This window comes from Pagrus pagrus (genome assembly GCF_965226575.1).
Source record: "Pagrus pagrus genome assembly, chromosome: 22".
Lineage (NCBI taxonomy): Eukaryota > Metazoa > Chordata > Actinopteri > Spariformes > Sparidae > Pagrus > Pagrus pagrus.
In genome coordinates, this window is record NC_140204.1 from 17,572,470 (window position 1) to 17,595,378 (window position 22,909).

Here is a 22,909-nt window from a genome sequence, read left to right on the forward strand (position 1 = left end):
AAAAAAACTTGAAAGAGAAGATTACCCAAGACAACGTTAAAAAATAAATACAAACAAATACTTTCAATTAATCCTCGAGAGAGGGGATTAGCACAAAAACCAATCATCTGATTTCTCACACATTCTCATAACCACTGACCTCCTCAGCTGATTGACCTTTGACCCCCTGACCCTCCATCCAACCTTGCCTTCAAGGCTCTCTTCTCACCTAAGCCAGTAATGACCCTCATGTTCATAGGGTGCAATGTCCTTGAATGTTTCCTGCCCTAATTCCCTCAAAATGCTCCAATATCAAAGCCAAAGTGTAAAGCTTACAGACGAAAAAAAATCTCAGGTGAAAACAGGGAGAATGCAAAAGGAGAAAGCAATGCTTCTTTTCTTTTTCCACAAGACCAGCAGTAACTTTTTATGATGATATGAGGCAGCACTGGAGGCAGGAAACCATTGATCTTTGCAGCTATTGAGTGCTGCAGCTTGCGCACATCAGAGGCCGAGAACCTTTTAGAAACAGGCGTGATGATGACAGCATGTAACAGCGTCTCTTTTATGTGCTCCCTTTTCTCCTTCCATCTCCCCTCCCTCTACGCAACATGACTTGCCAGCGAACTGCAGTGAGATCTGGGGGAGAGAGTTGGGGTAACTAGGAGGCCTGGATTAGACACCTTTGACGCCTCCCTTGGCCAAGGTTACACACAAACTAAATCTGCACTTGTGTGACCTCTGAGTGCTGGGGTGCATGGCGGGGAAGTGGAGAGGGACAAGGGGCAGGGCTGATGTTGACACAGGTTGACAGGTTGCTCCATGAGGTGGCTCTGGTGCCCCAGGACAGCAGCCAGAGAGGAAGGAAGCTGAGGAGCCAGTCTGCCCCTTCTCTCTTTTCCTCCCCAGTCCTAATCCTGGTGTGTAGGAAAGTACGTCTCGTCTCCATTTCCCCCAATGATTACCTGCATGAGCTCACGACCTCAGCCAAAAGGGCCCTTGGAGATGTTAGGGAATAAGCTGATGAGCTGCTGCCAGAGGCTATGGGGGACCAGGGGGCTAGAGCTATGAGCCGCCATAGCCACTTAACCCTTTCTGTTCCCCTGCCAGCAGGGCCAAAAGCCCCCTTACCTGAGGTGATCACCACATGGACCTCAGCAGCTGGCAGTCATTCATCATTCCCAGCAGCACTGCAGCCTTTGATACTCTGATATGGCTCTAATGGCATATGGAAGAGGCGCGGGGCTCACATACACATACATGCAGGATAATCCAGGGTTGTGGGGTAAATACAATATCCATTTTGGCCTTTGACCCCTGGAACCATAACAAGAGTCTCATGTGGCTGACCCAGCAGAGCAGCACTGTACTACAAGGTCAAATGAATAACTTAGCCATGGAGAATTCTAACACTAATGCCGGTGACCTTTTGAAAGAGGTGAGGGATGAAGACAAATGGGCAAAGAGGAAGGAGGGAAACGTATGAGAGGAGAGGTTGAGCAAATCTGTAAGCCAGTGGGAAAACACAAGCTTCAAATAATAGCAGGCAAAAACCTAAAAATAAGCGCATCTGCACTTATCTGCATTACAGCAGCTGCCTCCGTTCCCAACAAAGGTGGGTGTCAGAATAAATGGGAGCAGGAATAGTAAGACAAAGCCAACTGAGAGTTAGAGGAGGAGACTCTATCTGTTCTTCCGGAAATCCTGTCAGGGCCCAGAGAGATGATCTGCACCAGGGTGAACTCAGCGCTGGCTCGCCCCAAGGAGTGCTACATTCTAGAAAGAACGAAGGAAATTGGTACTAAGGTGGGGGAGTGCTGCACTGGGTTGGGAACAATAATGAAGTATTATAGAAGTAAAAAAGTCAGGTGCTCTTCAAGGATAGGGCCAATGATCCAGTAAAAGAAAAATCAGTGTCTGTCCAGCTTACTTGTAATGGAAGTCCATGGTATTAGTTGGCAGTCTGACAAGTTAATCCGTAAAGGTAAATCATTTCTTATTATTATTATCAGAGTGCCTCGGCTTCATTGTGGTTTTTCCATGATTCAATAAAGGATTTTTATGATTTTCATCAGACTATTACAGAGATATTTTATGTGATGATCATTTGGCATATGAATGGTTAAAAACTGACAGTTTTCTTCAAGTGAGATTTCATTAGAGTACAGTTTCATCTCCAAACTCAGGCTTTTAACTTCTGTTCATTACATATTTGAGTGACTGATTCTGTTGATTTCTGGTTCTGAGCACCACTTGTGCTTTTGTCTTAATTATTTGCTTCTTTGTAAGTGATCAGAGCTGCGATGGCTCACTGTTTGTTCGCCAGGCGTCAATTCATCTGTGGAGAGTACAGGTGCAATCATCAGCAATGCTTACTGGATTTTCTCAGAAAAGCTGGAGCGGCTTGATCATTCTGGTGACGAATGATGCATCATGACATTAAATATCATTTCAACTATTTCAACACTAATACTCTCTTTGACATAGTGTTAATTACATACAAAAAGGGGATAACAGAGCTGTTGGAAGATCTGTGTGAAAAACATGTTTTCCCAACACGGCTCAACTATGAACGCACATTATTTGCACATTTAACAGGTTTGATAACATCCAAGAAAAGAAGAATGACAGACAGGCGATGGCACTGTTTGGCATGTTGTGTCTTAAGTGTAAACGTTGCAGCAACCACCTTTAATTACCTCGAAGCAGCAACACTAATTGCACCCTGTTCGTAGTGATGTATTTCGTGCTGCAATAGCAAATCTGGGTCTTATTTGGACAGCAACAAGCCAGAATTCACCTGTGTCAGCAGTTTGGCAGGAATGGGTCAAATGTGGGTGACCGTGGATTTGTTATCCTGCATCAGACATGAGGTCTGTGTGAAAGTGGTATTAATGACCACAGTATAGCACAGAGGCAACCAGTACTAAAAGCAAGGTACTAAAAAGTGAATGTTTGTGGTTCATGAATTGCTTATTTTGCGTAAACAACCAAGGTATACAAAACTAGGCCATTTGAGGAATGCTTACATATGAACAGAGAGATATGAGGGCATGTCAGATGTAACACTGTGCTCTGAGCTCTGTAAGGGAGCATCATTAGCACACTGACTGACATAACTGACAGCTGGCACTGAGAGGAGAGGGATGGAGGGTGAAAAAGAGGGGGAGGAGACGGAGCAGAATCTGTGCCAACCATCACCCTCTGGCTGTTCTCCACCGTTTTAATCACAGCAACAGTGCTCTCACTCGGCAAACCCTCTGAGACCCAGGTACCTTAGCCACACTTGACATTAACCACAAGGCGAATACACCCATGTTTAATACAGACAAGACTCCTTGCCATCTTCCGCGTGTGCGCTACTCTCTCCTTCATAACCCTCACCGACTACCAAAACAACCAGGGGACACACAGAGCAAAGGAATTTGTGTTTTCCATCTTTCTTTTTGCCTTCTTCTCTTTTTTTCTACTTCTACTGTTTCGTGGTGTAGTTTAAGATCTAATCCTCTGTTTATTTTCATTTATTCCCGGCGTGCAGTAAGCTTAGGAAGGCTCTTTCAAACAGTTACATCACTGATGATAAGACCCATCGTCGTCGACCGCTCATATTTGCTTGCCTTTGGCTTCTTGTCAAAACAAGTCGTGCAGAGTCTGACCCGACAGTATTTTTGGCAATGCCAGTGCCAGTTCTGACAAAATGAACAGGATGAGTCAGGAAAGGGATGCTGGTGCTTAAAACGAGGGAGATTTTTCATTAGAGTGAATTCCACAGTGGCAACACTTTTAAAAACTGAGGACAGAATGCAGCAGAGGTTTGGATGGCCCAATGGGAATTGAGCTTTCGGCACTGATGAGGGGAAACAAGACTGAGAGGGAGAAGGCAGCAGAGCAAACTTCAGGAGAAGCAGACCTCGATGAACTACAGAATGAGTTTATTTGGTCATTTTCCAGATCATCATTATCCCTTAACAGCACGTATGGTGTGGCTCTTCGAAGAAAGTCGAAAATAAAACCCAGCATTTAGAGTGAGAAAATTAAAGGTGGGGGATTTACAGTACATCTGAGACACTGTACAGCACGAGGAGGCTGTTGGAATCCAATAAGTCTCATCCCTTTATCCTGCAATCAGACAAAGATCAGGTCCTCACTGATATGTACTGTAATGTGCATGTTAGATCTGCTGAGGTGTTTATTTTGAAGCAACTGTGCAATTTGTGATATTAGCACCAAATTTTGTGCATCCTGGGGGAAAGCCTTAGAATGTTTTAGCTGTCACTGCAAAATGCATTTTAGGCAGAGTTTGTGGGTCTCAAGCTAAAAATACTTTCTAATGATGTCCCCTAAGAGTCTGCAAACTTTGTATCCATTATAAACACAAAGTGAAATTCTCTGTTCTTTCTTCAGAGACCACGATCAAAGTACAAGTTTAAGACTGTACTGTACGGAGCAAATTAATTCTTTTGGCATTTATGTTTGATTTGCATAAAACAAAAGCTAACTTGACCCAGGTAATATATTACATCTGAACTGACTGTCACTGGAGCAGCAATTCAAAATCTGCAGCTCTGTGCAGCAGAACTGACCTCCATCCGCAGCGTAGGCAACTGACCAGAGCCCCAGATGTTCCAGCTCTTACTCTAGCTTAAAAGCTAAATGATAACATGCTCTTTCTGCAATGCACGTGCGACTGGTACAGTACAAGGACAGCATTCACAATACAAAACTACTCCTTCAAAACCCCATGGCTAATACATTCATGCTGCCATTGTTATGCTGCTATGCCACACTGCACAATAAAATGGAAACTCAGCAGGCAACTGAGCTGATCAACAAGAAAGCATGACAGAGAAAAACTCAAAAAAACATCTCCATCTTCTGGTGTATTGTGTGTAAAATAATAGCACAAATAGGGCTCCAAAAATGGAGCAAGGTCAAGCAAGTGCTGGGTACAAAAGGGTATATTGGCACACCGGAAAGTAAAAAATAATAAAAAGTAGATAAAACAATTCATTATATACTCTGCTATGCTTAAAAATGCCAATTACTTTTTTATTGTAGAAAATGTAACTTGATTGCAACTACAGGCTCAGTTTGGGGACTAATGAAACATCTTGACAATCAGCGAGACATCGTTATCTTTAATTAGCAATATTACTAAATAGTACAGTACTTCTTAAAAAAAACAACCAACCTTTACACTTTTATCTTCACAAAGACAGCAAATGTTTGATTGTCACCAAAATTGTGCCGAATGCAATACATTTTTTATCATGGATTTTTTTCTTCAAAGTACAGAGTGTCTGTAAATGTAGAAGTGAAGTGACGCTAACGTGGTAAGTCGGATAAAGGTTCTATAAAGCAAAGATAGGAAAGAAAAACAACTGGACTGTCTGTTCACTGTGGCCGACATCTGTTCACTCACAATAATTATGCCCAAAGTCTAACAAAGGGAAAAACAAGGCATAGGGAAAGGTGACAAATAAATGGTTTCTCCTGCTCCCGTCTTGGCCAACCACACATATTGGTCACACACTTGGCACAGCATCCTTCTTTGGATTAACTGCCTTGTGCTGTTGGAGTGTTACTAAGGTCAGGTCGTGTCAGGACAAAAACTCGGCATGTTAGGTCTATGAGCTTAGTGATGAAACACACCTTCTCCGGTACTTGCATCACATTTGAGGGCGAACAGGTTTAGAGGAGGCTACCTGCCTGTAAGGCTGTTCAGTATGCCGTCAACCAGATCTACACATGCAACATAGTGTATGTGACCAGGTGCACACACATCCAAACACAGATGTGGTGCAAAAATAATTAACACAGCTGCCTACTGTGTCTAAAAGATTCACACACACACATACTTTTGCACGTGTTGTGACAACATGAAAACAGACACACAAATTAACAGAGTAGGGACAGAAAGATGGTGGGAAAATATCTCAAATCATAACTCATCTTAATGAAGTCACACCCCTACTTCAGGCACGCACACACAAACACGTTCCCAACTGATCTGGCACATTACATGTGCTTGTGACATTAAGCCGAGCCGCTAATTTAAGACCTCTGTGACAACGTGCTGGATGACAGTTGCGACATAATTAGACAGTGGAGGAGCTGGAACATTGTGAGTGGAGATGGTTATCTATGTTATGTTTAGTTTTAGTGGCAGCTATGTTGCTGTGTGTGGGTGAGGGGGGTTAGGGGGAGAGGAGGGAAAAGGAGGAAGGAGAGCTAGCTATGTGGTGTGAGGAGAGGAAATCAAACGTGGAGGAGCAGTGTGGTGAGGAAGAGTGGGAGTTGTGAGGGTACAGTAGGAAGGGTAGCGGGACAGAGGTGGAGATTAAAGGAGAAAAGTTAGGGGTGAAAATACGAGGAGAGATATGGGGAAAGTAAAAGGAGCGAATAGAAAAAAATAAGTGAGAGGAGAGACATTTGGCACGGGAGGAGCTGGCTCGGGGCCCAGGTATCCTCTTTGGCCCTCGTCGCGGGCCAGGAGCCCCGCACACCAAGGGATCCCACGGCCCTGCTTGCTTGTGCGACAGCTTTGATTTACGGGATATTTGATCTTCACAGCCTTCCCTCTTCTCCCATCTACTCATAGTCTGGATCTGCAGTCACTGTATATACACGGCTTGGTGGTGAAGTCCCAAGCCAGTCCCAAACCTCGGTAAACACACGCACGCACACACATCTGCAGCTCATATCTGCTTTCACTCAGGCCCCTTACTGCACTTTGCTGTTCTTGCTGTTGTTGGAAGTTGGCCTACACCGAAGCGAGCGGGGTCCTAATGAGGAACCAATAACTTGCAGTAGCTATTAGAGATGTTAATGTAATTCATATATGATTAGGCACTTTATCTTAATTGAAGGAGCTGTATGTGTGTGGGAAGAAAGAGAGGAAGAGTAGCAGAGAATCAAAGAGTGGAGGGAGGATCGGGGTGAGAGAGATGGATCGAGTGAGGAAAATGGAAAGAAGACAAAGAGACAGTGTAGGACACAGCTGATGATTAGAGAGTATGAGGAGGTGAACATTCGATGAGACTGTATTTCTATTAAACTGTCAAAGAATTTTCTCATTTTCTGTTTGTGTGTGTGGGTGCCCTTCACAGAGGCACAGCGATGTGGCTGACCCAAATGACTGGGATATTATTGGGAGAGTGAGCGGGGGAGGCCTCTGTTGAATACTGATGAAGCTCGGCACAAAGCTGCCTCCTGGCCTCATTAACCTGCCGAAGACTCGCCTTTGTTTTCCTCCGCAATGCTCCAAACGCTTCCTACATCCTGTCCGAAAGGGGGTTTTCGGAAGTCACGCCGTGGACTGAGAGGAGGCGGCCTTCAAGATGCTCAGGAGCGGCAGCTTAAGCAGGACCAGCACCAGACCCGTGTGTTGGGAAAATTAGCCGCGGAGGAGGTGTGAGTGGAGTAGTTTTTGTCTCTTCTTAGTGCTATATGTTTTCACAAGAAAAGGAAGCCGTGACGTAAAAGGTGTTGAATATGTGAAAAAACTTTTGTAACAAGGTTTTAAATGTGTGGAAAAGTGCCAGATGGAGAAAGGGGAAAAGTCAGTTATTTTATGATGAAGGAGAAAGCTAAATAAAACAGAAATCCAACACAAAAACAAAACATAGATCACACTGTATCCTACCACACTGCAACAACTAAAGAGGAAGCAGAGAGGGTGGAGGCGAGGACAGAGAGTGAGGAAGTGGAGCGAAAGGATAAGAAGAAGGTAAAGCGAAAGTAGGACGAGGGGTTTGTGCTCTTTCATATGCCTTGGCGCAGCGCGGTGTTGTTTTGTTAGTCGACGCGTGTGGCGGGTTGCAGAATGACGGCTGTGTGCGTGCACGTTTGCGCGCGCCTTTGCATGCGTGCGTGTTAGCGCAGGAGATTTCAATTTCATCTTTAATAGAAACAGCAAATAGGGGAACAAATAAAATGCGAAGGAGAAGAGCAAATCCTCCCAGCAGACGCCCAGTCAGAATGGATGATGAGGCCGACATGAAGTAAACATTCAGCTACTCACAAAACAAGGTGGGTATGAGGAGAGACAGAAGACACGGGGGGAAACTGGGGTGAGCAGTGAGGAGGAAATAGGAGCTTGAAGGCAAAGGAGGAACGATGGGAGTGCCCGGAAACAGAAGAAAAGGTAGAGGAGCGAAAAGGAGAAGGCAGGGAGAGGGAGGTGAAGGATGATGACGGGACAGGGGATCAGTCATGGTGTGTCTCCCAGTCAGAGTCGTCACTTATATTCTGGAAGGGAGCAGCCATGTAGTCAGAAATCACCAGGAGCAGGAACAGATTAGATACAGGCTATTGGCTCTGATGAGGCCTCGTATAGATCAGTAATGGCTCAGTGGGGACAGAGGAAAAGAGAGCGCGGGAGTCAGAGCAGCAGGAAGGTGCTGCCTTTCAATACCACTAAAGTAGATTCCATATATGTTTAGGGATGTTTAAGGACATTACATTACATGGCAAAGCGTAGCTGTTGTCCAGTAGTAAGTCCAGTTCTACAGAGCAAATATCTGTGAAAATGATTTGTGCGTCATGTCGGATCCACCAGTTAAATACTTTGAATGTGATAGTATTTCACCATATGTGTAATACTGGATAGTTCCACCTTTCCCTGTTAATCCACTTGACAGTAGGGTGGAAACAGAGGGACAGTGAGGGGAGATAAAGGGAGTGGAGGGCTGGAGGTGGAGAGAGGATGCCTCAGCCTGCTGCTCTGCCATGCAGGGACGTGACCACCCGCCGGGCCAGTCAAGGCTGAGGCCTTGCATCATGTCAGACGCGCGGGTAGACACCCAGCTGAGTCATCTGGTCTTTGGGGGATGGGACAGATGGACAGATACAAATGTGCAAGTGCACGCACAAACTCGCACACGCAAGAGCACCACATAGACATGTGCTCAACATAAAGCTCTGCTTCAGAAAAGATTAGAAAAAATCTGTGTGGTCGCGTGTGTGCCGGTACAATGCCAGCACACACACAGAGATAGGCCTGTGTGCTGTTAATTAAGGCTTTCCAGCTTCTTTGTTAGATTTTCCCAAATCCGTTTAATGTCACTTTTGCAGTGTATAATATAAATGCAATGCGTCGAAATGCAATTTATATGTGAGACTCATTTCATCTCTGCAGGTGGGGACAATTTAACATTCTGGCAAAGGACTACAGGATGAAAATGAGTTAATCTTGACAAAGTTGGGCATTTCCTTGTTCTAATGTTGATTAATATGCACTCTACATAAAAATTAGTACAAATGCAAACAAAAAGTGACATACACAAAGATACAATCACAAAATTCCAACAATGTACAAACTGTTAGGGATCATACACGGTATGTTTGTAAATCCACTAAATTGAGAGCACAGCTGTTCAAAGAAGTAGGGCGTGCACTTTCTGTATGAATTGACATACAGGTATGTATATGTAACATTACACAAAATGTAGTGCCTCTCACACATGAGCTTGTCGACAGTGAGGTGGACGACACTGTAACAACTGATCACACATGCTACTGTAATAATATGCATATGGAGATTAGTTTTAGATAGGCAGGCTACTATCTAGCAGTTAGCGAACATTACACACACAAACAACTCACTCTTTTCTGCTGGTGTTGAATTATTTCAGCTAATCCACCAATCAGTCCAGAGTTGCTGCATTTGGCTAGGAATGACATTTCAACTGTTCACGAAGCACTGACTGCTCTGGCGTTGTTCTGGAGGCCCAGTATCATTCTAGACACTGTATGTTGTCTTTCCTTTTATCACTCCTACATACAAATACTATATGTGTTGACAGAGGGCGGGAGAGAGAGACAGAAAAAGAGTGATAGATAGTTTCTGACCTGTGGTAAGGATCTTCTTTTTGAAGAGGAGGGGATGAGGCTGTTCTTCAACTTCTCTTTGTGTATGAGGTAGCTGTCAATCAACGCTGCTAGAGCCACCCCAACTCCAGATTCAGCCCCTCACACATGTCAAGCCCCTGTGGGGAAACATTGTAGGTTGGAAATATGATCAGAATGCTTCCCTAATACATGCCATAATAATATATTCTACCAGTCATATCAGTGTTGTGATGCCTCAAAGTATAGACACATAGCTATATGCAGATCAGAAAGTCCTTCAGAAGCTTGTGTCGGAGTAACATGAAGATGAAATGATATTTATATAACAAGTTCTTGTTACTAGGTCAAATCTTTCTTTTATCGAAAAGCAAATGAGTAATTTCCCTCCCTGTATCCCTGCACAATTACTACAATCAGCAGCACAAAGTATGACAGCCATTTTAATTTGCTTTGTAATTTGCTTTTCGCTTTGTAAATAATATTAAATAGTGATGGAAGGCGCCACCCTCTCACTAACTGTTAGATGTGACGAATGCTTTGAAGATGTGAACAGAAAACACAGTCAATATTTAGTTTAATATAACAGTGAAACGTATACAAAGGACCTCCTATGCATTATTTTCTATCTACAGCATTTGTGTATATTTCATTAATCAGCGAGCTGCTTACAGCCTGTTCTACAGGGATCCATTTGCCCAGGATAACAATCTGTTTATGGACGAAAGGATACTGCGCTTCTGTCTTGGCCAAATTGCCCAGCAGAGTCTCCAAGAGCTTCAGGCTCTCACCAAGCTCACCAGTGCCTGAACGGGTGGCTCGCACTTGTGCTGAATTAGCATGGAAAGTCTGCCTGCATCAGACAGCTAAGCTTTTTAAGATGTAACATGGCCAAGAGACAGTGACACTCTCTATTTCACTCTGCAGTTTGATCATTTCAGATATTTCCATAAAGGGCTGCAAAGACTAGCTTATGTTGGAATATTTTCTATCCAAGCAAACAAGATGCCGAGCAGCTGCTCCCTGCCTCGCCCTCTCAATACAAATGAAAGTTAATCAACCGAATAAGATCACAAACAAAAAGTGAGTTTATGTGCTCTGCCTTTACTTTTCAAATAGTGACGATTCAAGATTATTTTATAATCTACGGTACAGCAATTCAACTGACAGGGAAGCATCAAGAGCAAACTCTCGTTGGTCTTGTTCCTTGTAGGTCAAAATGGCACAGGAATGCCTTCATTTCACTGTAGATTTATGCAATAATACTTACTGCAATACTTGAAACCGTTTTAGACCTTATGACCATTTTGGAGGATGTAGTGTGTGGTGCTGTTAAATTGGAACGTGTAAAACTAACAATTGTTTCTATTATTTCATACACCCAATTATATCAATGAGGCTAGGTTAAGTAGCAGAAACAAATCATTGTAAGATGTTAAACAGCACCAAAATCTACATACTCCAAAGTGATCATAAAGTTCGAAACAAAACTAAACATTATAACCTTCATGAGGGGAGGACTCATTGCTGGCCAGTTGTATTGGGTGACGTTGGTTTCAGTTAGGCAAACCTAACAAATTGTGAATAGCTGCTTTCTAAATATAGAGACAATTATCTTTTTAGGTCTAAAAGAAGAACTTAAATCTAATCAAACTTTGGTCCTCACAGCATTTTAAGATCCCTCACATGTTTTGGAGTGATGCAAAACAAATTTGGTTTCTCACATGTTCAGGCATCAGTCTGCACTGCCAAAAAAAAAAAAAAAAATTTAAAAGGAATCACATTATAAAAACAACCAGCTGTACTATCCTGCAATCACGGTTACTAGCGTCAATACAACAAAACACAACAAGCAGCAATGTGATGCAAATTTCATTTGTGCAATGAAAGAAATCAGATTAGTTTTATTGATGGAGGAGTGTCATCGATGTGGGTGTGTAACCCAAAGTGCTGAGGCAGGTTACTGTGTGTGCACAAGCAGAACAGTGTTGACACTCCAGCCATGTACATACCAATGTCTTTGACAAATCCATAAGGCGATAATGCATACTTGCACTGTGGATGTACAGTATCTGCATCTGTGTGCGTGTGTGCGTGTGTGCGCGCGTGTGAGTGTGGTGCTCAGTTTAATGTTTGCAGTGACTGTGTGACTGGACTTCAGTGTATAGATTACACCAAGGTCATGGGGACAATTTTCTTTGCTTTAGCCCCCCTGTTTCTTCTTTACTTTTCATCACCAACTCTCACTTGCTGTTTTCTCTGAATCATCACAGCTACTGCACGCTTCAAAGTGATGTCCAAAAAATCAGACACTGTTGGAAAGCTCGCTGATAGCTGACCCACCGAGTCACGCAAACACTTTTATAGTATCCTGAAACAGAAAATGTGAGATTTTCATCAACTAACCACAGCTGAGACTGGCCAGGTGTGCTTAAGTGTGAACGCTGGCAGAGCTCTAAGTGCTTGCAAATACTATTCTGTTCATTCTTCACACATTGACTACACTTCTTCATTCATCTTGACTGCTCAACAACTTTCAGTGAATAGCTCTTCACACAGATGCTGCCAGTGTTCTTTTCTATTCCAAGTTGTATCAGTCTCTACCTTTACCTCTACTTTAAAATCTAAACTCATACTGCAGGTGATCAACACACAGCAGGACATACTGAATGGACGACTGTGAAACTGACATTTCAGAGGTTACTTGCACATTTTGATTCTGACTATCTGCATGCTGCGAAAATGCTTTTAGTACCTCTGATCTCATTCGCACAAAATGGCCATTTCGGTCATCATTTTGCATTCTCACGTAACACCACCACCAGGTTTTATACTACACATAATCGTGTAGTATTAAACTAATACATACTTTGATTTCATTTGTCTTTTAAGGTCCAATATATAGTTACGGCCTACAGCCATGCACCCCAGCATGGCCATGGTTGCAAGACAAAGATTTATATCAGTCCAATGAGAACTACTTGCCTGGCGCATACTTCAAGTTAAGTTTCTAGCTTCCAGGTTTACATCCTTGATGTGTGGCCCACTGAATATGCTCAGTAGTGTTTCTCCCGCTGGCTCCACTTGTGAATTCCCTCTTGGCTCACAGCAATGATGTCACACATTTTAAAGCGCTTTTCTTGGATCGAATAAAGGTTTACAAATATTAAACCGCCATGGATCAAATATTCATAATAGAAAGAGTCATAATTGACCTTGTTTGCAGTCCGAGGTGTCCTGTCTTCTCTATTGGGAAATGCTTTTTGGGCTGCAGGGGAATTTTTCGGGACGGGGACCTTAAAGAGAGAGGCAATAAAACGAAGCATTTAGACAGAGGGTGATGGGTGCTGCAGCAATGGACAGTATGAGAAAAATTACACAGCAGTCTACAATGGTTTGCCCTTGAGAGGACATGAAACTAAGCTGAGTATGCTCCCAAATTATACCATCTAGCCCCAGAGAGACCTAAATATACAGTGTGCTGTTTTCCAACACACACACACACACACACACACACACACACACACACACACACACACACACACACACACACACAAATATTTACACCATGCAGTTGCTTTTTTATTGATTTAGTACATGTGATATTTCTACCTTATATCATCTGACCATCTGAAAAAATACACGGTGACACGAGAGCACAAGTTGACAAAGATCATCCAATCACAACTGACCAGCCTCCCACAAAATATTGGCTTTTGCGTCAGGCAAAAGAAGTCTGACACAAGGCTGCATCTGGAGGAGACTGTAAAGAGGGCCAGACATTGTGGGCTTTTAAGGACATACTTAGTCTAGAAATTCAAGCTGTGGGACCAACTTGTCTGCCTTCAGTATTTTTTGTGACAACAACAAATGCTGCATTACTGCTAATTCAAAGCCATCTGATATTTTGAACCTTCTGATGACTTTGTTTGTGAAAGCAACTAAATTTATCTGGACCCCTAAATACATTTCTATACTTCCACTATTCTCTTCCCCCTAAAATAATGGAGGGAAAACAAAAGAAGAAGAGGTGGATAGCACAGAAAAAATGTTCTATGAAGTGACTGTGTATAATAAAAGGCAAGTAGTGGTTCTTCATCCCATCTTCTCTCAATCCGAGTCTTATGTCTTCAGCTATACCTGCAGTCTGCACATATCCAGCATCCCTTATCATCCCCGTGGCCACTGGAGTCTTTCATCGCCTTGTCTTGCTCTGAACGATTAAAGAGGACCAGGGTGAAAACTGGAACAAAGGGTTATAAAATGTAAGCAGAGGGAGACCGACAGACATGCAATGTTTATAATTCACTTCGCTGTACCAAAGAAATGCCATTACATTTCTGTTTATTTACTTATTATTTATGGCTCATTTGATGGGGACAGATACAATATACAATGACAAACTGAAACAGCTGTCCGATGCAAGTATTATAGTGTTTATAGTAACTGGATATATGGCATACACTCCAAGTAGTTCATGGAATAGTAACTCAACAATACAAGTGCACAATAACAACCCATAAAAGTCTTCTTTCAATGTAATTGGCTGTTGTCTGTAACCGTTATTAAGACTAGAGCTTGGGACAGTGGAAGGACACGGAAGCACCTGAGGGAAACCCATGCAACCTTGAGAAAACTGGCTAAGCGTGCTAACCACCCAGCTCACAATCGAACAAACATGCTCATTTTATATACCTTTAAACAATTAATTCACTGCAAATTGTTACAGAGAATGAGTTCAAACATTTTACTTTTACTACAGTGTAAATGCAACACATGCCACTTCAGCTTGCAGCTAAAACGTTTCCTCCCAGTTCCACATAAGCAGAGCAGTGTGAGCCCATTGCACAATGGAAACACGTGCTGCCTTAAAATGCCTGTTAAAATGTTATCCTGAAATTTACCTACACTAAAAAGATGAGCCTGGCAGAGATGCTTGATACAGTGAAGATGGGCTAAGAAGGATTGTTAAACCAGACAAAACACACACATGCAGTTGCCCTATAGGTTGCTTTCAATGACATTTGAAAAATCAGCTGATCAAAATTAAACTGAACATTCACACTCCCTGGCTCACTGTGAAAAGGTCACAGAAAGTATCTGTTAAATACAAAGAAAACAAACTATAGAAAGAATGATACAGAAAACGTGAAAAGCAGAGGTAAAGGTCCTCTGGGGTGCGATAAAATGGAACAAGAGAAACCATTTGGCCACTGGAAAACAGATTACAGTGAATGATTGGTCAAATATGTGTTCTACACATTGCAATAATACTGACTACACCTGGCAATTATTCAATTTTTTCTCTTGTTTTTGTGCTTGTCCGTCTTCTTGTTGTTTTCCCATTAAAAATCTCATTCCAAACAAAACAGATTTGGGAAAGGGTTGTGTAAAGGCACTGGTATAACAAAACAAACAGCCATTTCTCTTTTTGGATTCTATTCAGAGGTTTAGAAAAGTCATGAAAGAATGTTAACAGATCCCCAAGTGATTCTAGGAAGAAAGTTGAGTTATGAGCTGGGTTTTTAAACACAGACCATCCACATCACCATATGAAAGCTATGGAAGGCAGAGATTATTTTTCTGATCGTGGGTTTGTTTTTAACACCAGAGCAAAACTGAGTTTTGGGTCTGGAGAAAACTGTCTTGATGTGTTGATCACAAGTGTAATAAACACATTTTCAAATTCATTTTTTCATTAATGCTTCCAGTCTGCTTTTATCCAGCATCCAGAAAGAGGAGCTTAGATCTGCACGCTGCCACTCTCACGCGAAATGTGGGTGAAAAGATTTTCAACAAAGTATGGCTGTACCAAATAGTTTCAAGCTTTATTCATAACCTTGACATTCAACTAAGTCAACATTCAAATGCTGTGCCCCTTTTTTTTCCTTTCTATTTTAGCTTTTCTATTTATACTGTTAAACCTGATATTTCGTCACTACTGCAGATAAAGACAATACTACACATATATTATATGTATTATACTATTCATAAAATTAGAATCAAATCGTGGCTGCTAGTGTTGTCAAACATATTAAAATATCCATATTTATGGATTCTGAATATTTTTGAAACAGGGTTCAACACTTATTTTCAGCAGTATCAATATACTTGAACCAGCTGCTGGGTGAACCGCTCAGTCTTCTCTTCGACAGCAAAATATTTTTGCCTTTATCCATGTTTTCACATATTTGTCGGTGTTTAGTCTTTTGAAACAGCACTTTAACTGTGATCAAAAAACTAGCTTGCCGTTCTTGGACTGTTCAGAATTCAGAAAAGAAAAAAAGGAAACACTTCCATTCGAAATTTTCTGATTTGTTTTATTGACGTTTCTGAAGTAGCATATTGTTGCTATAATCCTAAGAGCGCAATTATTATTTCATCGTTATTTTATGCCTTTTTAGGGATTAACCTGCAGCCTGCATTTATTTATTTATGATGATGGCGTTATATTTATTTAAGGAAGAACTCATTTAATTCGATGAATTACTTTAATCAATTTGAACATTTTGTTTGAGGATTTAAATTTTTTTTTAGAGAGATGATTTCATAAAATATGCCGAGTTAATTACAGACCTCAACATAAGCTTTGCATGTAAAAAAATGTTCACAAAAAAAAAAGAAAATTGAGCTTAGCCCGAAAATAAAGTGAAAGCCGTATTCAAAGTAATTTTCTAACCAAGGCACCATTTAGAATCTGACTTGGTGGTAAAGAACCAAACCAACTTCTGGCTGTTGCGGAGAACTAGCTCTGTGGACATAGATGAACAGGCACACCTACACCCATACTGATTTTATCCATCACACGCAACCACCTGCCCCATTGGTATTAATATTAACCTCCACGGGATCAATGTTTTCTTCCTTGAGGCAGGACTACTCGAATAAGCCTGTTTCCTTTTCTCTAAACAAGAAAAAAAAAGAAGTCAAATCCAAACTCCAGCTCCTATCTCTGACAACATCATTGATTTTTGTGACATAAAGATTCATCAGGTTCCTTCTTCTCGAAGCCAATATTGTTCTATCAAGGCCAGCCTGTCCGCACCGCTCAACACCGAGCTGAGTTAATACGTTGTGATATGCGCTATTACATGTCTCGTTAATGCAGGTTACAGTCAAACAACATGCATAAGGCATGAATCACACGTCAGTCCTGATTTATACCCAACAGTGGCCTAGACATGAGAGCCGTCTGTGATCTATAATGCAATCTCACCTTGTGTTCCTGAGTGGTTGAATGTGTGTTTGCATGTTTGCTTACAAGATATTTTCTGCATGAATTCAAGTATTGTGTCCGTGTTTTTGTCTGTCTGTGTTCTGAGCTGTCTGACAAGGAGAAATGGCTATTCGCCTATCCTATCATGCTGTATACAACGTGTTGGCCTGTATACACGGGACTCTCAATGTGAGCCAGACCTTGGAACTGCAACAAAGCTAGGGCATCACACAGGGAAGATGGATGACTTTGTTCAGCCCGAAAATATGAAATTCTTCCCTTTGTATATGTGTACGTGTTTGTGTCTGAGAAAGAATAATATTGGTAGAACTCCCCCGTCTGAAGTAAATGTCAGAGCAAGATAAATAAAGATCTCACCACATGCAGTTATTGCCAATTGTTATTTTGCATTCCTTATGCAAAACTTTCCTGCTGCGGGGACTATGTGTATGATAATATGTCAGCATGTCCCGGCATCATATCTACTCTCCGCAGTAAAACACTGCACATGTTGCGTCAGCTTCTCTATACCCTCCATCATGTCCGTCTATACAATCATCTGAAAGGCCTGGAACCAAAAGGTTTAATATTTTCCTGGTTTCAAAACGTTTCCTGGAGGAAAGACAGCCCAAACTGATGCCTGGGAAGATTGCCACTTCCCTTTTCATCCTCTACTCATCTTGACATCTCCTGGATATTATGAAAAGTCTAATTAAATCATGGCCTTTTTCTGGTGGAAAAGACCCTCTAATAATCAGTTAAATGAGACTCATTCAACACTTGTATAATTTCCTTTCAAAAGCAAGGCCATGTGTCAAAGCTAATTAAGCTTTAAAGTGATTATAGGACACCTAGTAAGGTTTACAGTAACTCTGCTTATGTTAACTGTTCCAGGGCGAATAGAAAGGCATTTGTTATATGTTATGGCTGAATGAACTTTGGTCCGTTGACAGATTTGTCAATTTTGGGCCAAGTTATTTTGCATTTTTCCAAATGCCACATTGCTTTGATCGAAGTTAATATAGTGAAGCAACATGTTAGATGAGAAACTGCTGCTTCGGAAAATGACTTTTTGACAAATAATGGAAAGATAGAAGAAGCATTATTTCATGATGGGCAGACAAATCACTGCTGACAGGAGTAAAACATGTAATTTTGAAAGAGGAAATAGCAGAGGTAGGTAGATGACAAAAGTGATGGTGACACGCTCTGTGTTTTTCGAGTTTCTGTTAAGTCGGCTCAGTAGCAGCTACAACAACAACACGTTGCGTAAACAACATGTGTGATACACTGTTTCTGCCTAACTTATTTGTATGATCACCTTGGCCTGCTGGAGTTACCTTCGCTGGGGTCTAGGGGACTGCTGCAGTGCTACAAGCACCCTGAAGACATGCAGTCCACTTTCTCTGTGAGGCTCACCCGCTGCTCCTGGAGCAGAGACACACAAAGAAGCAGAGAGAGCCAACTCATTAGATACAGCCACAGACTTAGTTGGCTAAACCTCTTACAGTCCTCTTGGAGTGGCAGAGAAAAGACATGCAATCCTTAATGACACTAGGAAAATGTATTATCGGCATTATCCTGATTTTTTTTGGACTGCACTCCAAACAGCTGGTAGAACTCTCGCTGTTGGCATACATCTGTGGCACTGCTCCACTGTGTCATTCCTCAAAACATTCAGATTGTTCAGTGGAATGGTGCCATGATATCAAGAAAATACGAGCAGGCACAAACAGCGTTTGCTGTAAAAGTTTTCTAGGCAGCAGGGTAAGAGGGAATTTCAGAGATAAAACAACACCACTGAGCATACTGTTTGGAAACCGTTCCGCTAGTGATCCTCGAGGTCGTCCTCAAGCTCTAACTCCTCTGGAATAAAAACAGGAGAAATTCCCATAATGCAATCAATAAAAACCAACATGCATCACATGCAAACAACGTGCACTACTTCAGACAATGTCTACTGTACATACGCAGGGTAAGAGCGGAGCTCATTAAAATGAGTTTGTTTATCAAGATGTTTATTTTCAACTCTCACAACAAAGCTGCCGAAAAGTAAGATAAGATAGTAAGATACTGCTCTGGGGTAATATTTGATGTACCATTCACCTCAAATATGTTAAAACGAACTTAAAATTTACTTCACTATACTAATGCTGTTTGATTCCTGCTTGGTAACCATTGCTGTACTTTGATACAAGCCTTTATGAAACATAAAAGCTTCAGTATATAATCAGAGAGGGTATTATGCCATATAAGGCATCCGTTGCAGTGAGAATGACATCATACTGTATGTCAGTAAGTATTCAGACATAGTAAACACAGATATGACGACTTTATACTTTTGAATTGCATGCAGCGCATACTGTACGTGGACCCTTCCCATTAACTTCTGTCGAGAGTAGATCGACAGTAAAGTGGTGTTTGTTGCCATCCATAGTCAGCTGACTTATACATCCGTCACGGTAACAAAAACACACAACAGTCACACTTTGGTTAGGCTTACACAACAAAACTGCTTGTTTAGGTTTAAGGAAGAAGACATTATATACATGAAGTGACTTACATACCGTCCTTTAACTTCAGGATGTAAATTAAAAGTCGATGCTGATTTTTGGGGACATGAACAACACTCCCCTGCTTGGAAGTCCTTTTGTTTGTTTGTTTGTTTGTTTGCTTGTCTGTTTGACCCATGCATGACCCAACCTCCACCCTGCTTTCCATCTACTTTTTCGCACCCATCCACTTGGTCGCTCTTTATACTTTGTCACCTGACATTTTTTTTGGGGTCATATTTGGACGTATCTGTTTTGTGGGGACGGATTCGGGTACCTGCACACTAAATTGGACTTAAATGTATATACTTACATTACTTACTTACTGCACGCAATTTGAAAGTCTGAAGTGGTGTTATTGAAGGGATTTGGCTGCAGATATACGTATCTATCAAGCAGACCTGCTGTAAGTGTGCGTACTGTATGAGGAAGTGAGGAGAGGACACAGAATTCCAAGCTCAGAGTTTTGCTGAGACGGTGCTGCATATTTTCTTCCATCCCTCATTCTTCCGACATCCCTTCCTCTCCATTCCCCCAGTCCCTCACTAGTTTCCTCCCTGCCACTCTTTACATTTCTGCAGATCAGAGAGGAGCTCATTATAAAGGGATATCATGACTCTAACGTCTCACATACAAAAAGAGTGCCTCATATCCTCTGTCTCGCTCTCTGGTTTCAATTACTGCAGACAGGCCTTATCAAGACAGCATCGAGCCAACATTACATCCAACACTTTCCTATTCAAATTGTGGGAGCACAGAGCACGTTCCCACTGAGATTCAACATGCTGCCGTCTCTCTCCACAACTCTTCCTGTACACATTTGTCTCCATAAAATACGTATCATCCCCTTTTCTCTCTCTCCCTCACTTGCCGTCTGCACTGTTGGACCTAATTCCTAAGGAGAGTAATTTTGCTCTCACTCAAAATTCCAGATCCAAGCACCAATCTCCGGATTTTATGGCTTTCATGGGGATAAGGCACAGCGTGCAGAATAAGCCTCGGAGAGGAATTTTGTTGGTGAGGAAGGAGGGCGACTATTCTGAGCCGGTTCAGATCTCTTTTGCAGATTCCCTCAGTCTCTCTCACGCTCTCTGTCTGTGTACCTAGAAATGCAGAGACACTCTGCCAGGCTTTTGACTTTGGGCTCCACAGATCTTGACATTGGCTTGATGTCTGCCTGATCTTAAATCCTTGGAGAGAAGCGCAGTGGCATTCCCTGCCAATGAGCATTAAGTTTTCATTAGGCATGCTCAACCTGCTGCGGCTCCAGCTGCCCCCTGGCAACTCATCCCAAGGCTTTTATTATTGTTTTTGAACTGCAGGCCAACAAGAACCCATGTACGGAAGCTCCACAGTGTGTATGTGCACGCATGTACTGTATCTATTTGTATTTACGTGTCTGTCATCTCCAATAAATTTTCCATTCTAACAGTTAATGCCTATTGCTCCCCAGTGAACCGTTAAATGAGTGCAGATGAAAAGACAAACATATTCACATGCTTAGACTTGAGCACACAGGCTTTACTGTAGCCGACACATACACACATGTGCTGGACACACATATCCCCCCTCTGGTCAATAATTGAGCGCTGTGCTAGAAGTTAGCACTGCATCCATCTTTCCACTTTTATGACCTTTGTGGGGTCTGACACCAGATTCCCCTCCAACAGCCTATGCATCACGTCCTGGACTGCAGCCAGTCTGCCTCCGCTGCTGCTCTGCTGCATTTATTTCTGATGTAGGTCTGAATATGCAGATGACAGAATGATGACAGCTAAGCAGCCAGAAATACACAGGAGAGTGCGGTTGAGCGAGTGACTGAGTGAAAGAGGTAATTGGAAAAGAGGAGACAGGTAGGAGACGACAATATGATTTGAGTGAGAATGTAAATAGAGATGGAGAAGCTTTATATCATATGAAATAAAGGAAGCAAAGGGAAAGTGTAACACTATCCAATTTGTGTTACTACAGAGCTACAAAACTGCTGTAGTCAGAAGTACAGCACAGCACAGCACAGCAGGGTCAGAGAGGTTGCACACACTGCTTGATAAATCCATAACCCACATACAGTTCAATGCATGATGACTTGACCTAAATTCGTCAGCTCTTGTATATCCTCCACTTACAATCTGCTGGGACTGAATCTGTTTTTTTACATAGGCGTTCTTACAGCACCTGCAGACCACACTTGACAACTAAGATGATAAATGCTTAATGTAATATACTTAATGTTTAATTCAGTGAGATCTTCATCAGATAAGCTTTCCCTGTATAAAACACTCGGCTCCCATTTTATAATGCCATTGTTTTTGTTGAGCACATTGAAACCAATATCCCTCATTAGGCCCACGTCTTCACACTAAACTAGACTTAATCACATTGTCCCACTTGTTTATTGAACACAAGCATAAACAGACGCTGCCTCACACACAGACTCGTTCTGCTAGTCTTAAGAGGACCACTGTAAATTTCCACCAGTCCCTGGATGAACCTTATTCTTTGTGCGGAGTATGGGAAAACAAACAAGTCTTTTTAACATGTATTTAAGGCAACTAGAATTTAGATGCTTTGGTCAACCTATAGGTTATATTTGGCCACAGTCTAAACGGCAAAACTGCAAAACAGCAGTTAAGAAAACTGTTGCAAATCTACTTTACACAAGCTTATGAGAAAATTTCCTTATTCCCCTTTGAATCATTACCTTAGTAAACAGTGTCCTAATGAGTTTTATGGTCTCAGTCACTAGTTTCAAGTCTTCTCCAATGACGATAGAACAGATGATAATGCAGGGTATGCCTGAGGGCATGGCTACCTTGGAATGACAAGTCATTCCACAGTGTGTTTCTGTGTCCTCAGTCTGATCCAATTAGTTTCCTTTCCAGCTCTACCATCTCGTCCAAACATGGTCACTTCTGGCTCCAAAAAAACAAGACTGGGATGGCTTTGATGCCATACCTGAGGCTTCAAAATGGCAGTCCACAAACCAATGGGTGTCTTTACAGTTGTTAAACCCTTGTAAATGTGCGGGAGACAGTCACAGGTGAAAGTGCTTGAAACTTCCTTAGATAACCAAAGGAGCATAGCGAACCTCTTATCAAAAAAACACATTTGCTACCAAAACAGACCCAATTTGCCAGGCCACACACACATACACACACACACACACACACACACACACACACACACACACACACAGTGTGTCAGAAGAAGTAAATATTAGGTTTTGGGGGTTTTTTGTCACTGACTGAGAAGCAAGATGATCTCATAACGTAAACTGCTGAGACAGCAAGTGTGTGCCCCAGTCTGTCGATGT

At 42.0% G+C, this 22,909-nt stretch overlaps 1 protein-coding gene across 2 annotated transcripts in view; it reads right to left on the minus strand.

Moving 5' to 3' along the window:
* Window positions 1-22,909, minus strand: part of dnah2 (dynein, axonemal, heavy chain 2) — a 96,793-nt gene that overhangs the window by 46,062 nt on the left and 27,822 nt on the right. The window contains exons 8-11 of one of the 2 annotated variants that reach the window (XM_084343582.1): window positions 18,366-18,472; window positions 13,969-14,071; window positions 13,044-13,124; window positions 9,832-9,968 (exon numbers count right to left, since the gene is read on the minus strand). The gene's annotated coding sequence lies outside the window, so the exon portion shown is untranslated. The remainder of the gene's footprint in view (window positions 1-9,831; window positions 9,969-13,043; window positions 13,125-13,968; window positions 14,072-18,365; window positions 18,473-22,909) is intronic. The other variant, XM_084343583.1, reaches the window with a different exon arrangement.